Raw genomic sequence first — 1,549 nt, 5'->3', positions numbered from 1 at the left:
AGTTCAAATGAGGTATGTAATATGAAATAGAGTTTTTCAATACCCGAAAATAACATTTGAAGCCAAAATTATGAACACTCGAAATTTCTCTTATTTACGACTACCTAGTCTATGATAAAATGGCCATGATGCTTTACTTTAAATATTAAATGATACAAAATTGGTGGCATTTGAAAGAAACCCATTGACCCACAATTTTCATATGTAATGGCTCACTTAATTCATTACGTACTAAAAGATATGATAATATATATTGTTTGCCTTTTAGAAAGGTACACAATAATTGCATGTTGTTTTTTGTCCAAATTTTTTTGTGGGTATTTGTATTGATTTAATAAATTATATGTGTCATTCGAATGGGTAATTATAATATTTATAAGTTAAAAAGAGGTATGGACAATGAAATTGAGTTTTTTATACCTGAAACTAACTTATAAAGCCAAAATTGTAAACATTTGAAGTTTCTCTTATTTACACTAGTCTCTAGTATTATGGTCATAATGCTTTATTTTAAATGTAAATGATATAAAATATGTGACATTTGAAAGAAAACTCATTTACCGCAATTTTCATAGGTCATGACTCACCTAATTCATTACGTACTAAAAGATATAATAGTGCCTTTAAGATAGGCACAAATTGATTCCATGTATTTTTTTGACCAAATTTTTTTGTGGTTGTTTGTGATGATTTAATAAATTATGTGTGTTAGTTCGAATGAGTAATTATAGGTATTATAAGTTCAAATGAAGTATGGTCCGTGAAATAGAATTTTTATATATCCGAAACTAACATGTAAATCTAAATTTATAAACATTCCAAATTACACTTATTTACAACTACACTAATCTCTAGTAAAAATGATCATAATAGTTTGTTTTTTTTTTTGAAAAATTCATAATATAAGACAATTGGTATTCTTACTAACAATCATAAAATAAAATATATAATTTGACTTTAGAAATGATCACTGAAATATAATCATCACCCAATGTTAATTGAATTGCTTCATCATTTGCAATGTTTCTTATATTTTTATATTAAATATGATTTAACTGCAAAGTATAATAATTCGTACAGTAAAATGTCATTGAATATAATGTCTTTTAACATTTTGGTATTCATTAATTTGCAATGAAATTTACCTATTAAACCTTATAGAAACGTACACAACACAAGGAATGTGAAAAAAAAAAAGGAGAAGAGCTAACTAGTAATGGCAAAAAACACCTTATATATAGGTGTATTCTTAGTTTATAAACGTATTAAAAAGGTGAAAAAAATTATAAAATAAAAATCATTAATAATTATTTAAATGACGATTACATAATTAAGTCTAATTAAAAAAAGAAAATAACAGTCAATGAAGAAAAAACCAACTAATTTTCTATAATTATGACATTGATTGCTACATTTATATCGATAGTAATAATAAATAATAATATAAAGAGATCATCATTAATTTAGTGTAAAATAATTCTTAAAAATCTAAAAAAAATTAAAAATTTTGATCAAAGAAGTTTGTCACATCATATTTTTCATTTCCTCC

The sequence above is a fragment of the Solanum pennellii genome, chromosome 1, assembly GCF_001406875.1.
Source record: "Solanum pennellii chromosome 1, SPENNV200".
NCBI lineage: Eukaryota > Viridiplantae > Streptophyta > Magnoliopsida > Solanales > Solanaceae > Solanum > Solanum pennellii.
The sequence above is the reverse complement of the archived record's forward strand: the minus strand, read 5'-3'. Positions refer to the sequence as shown.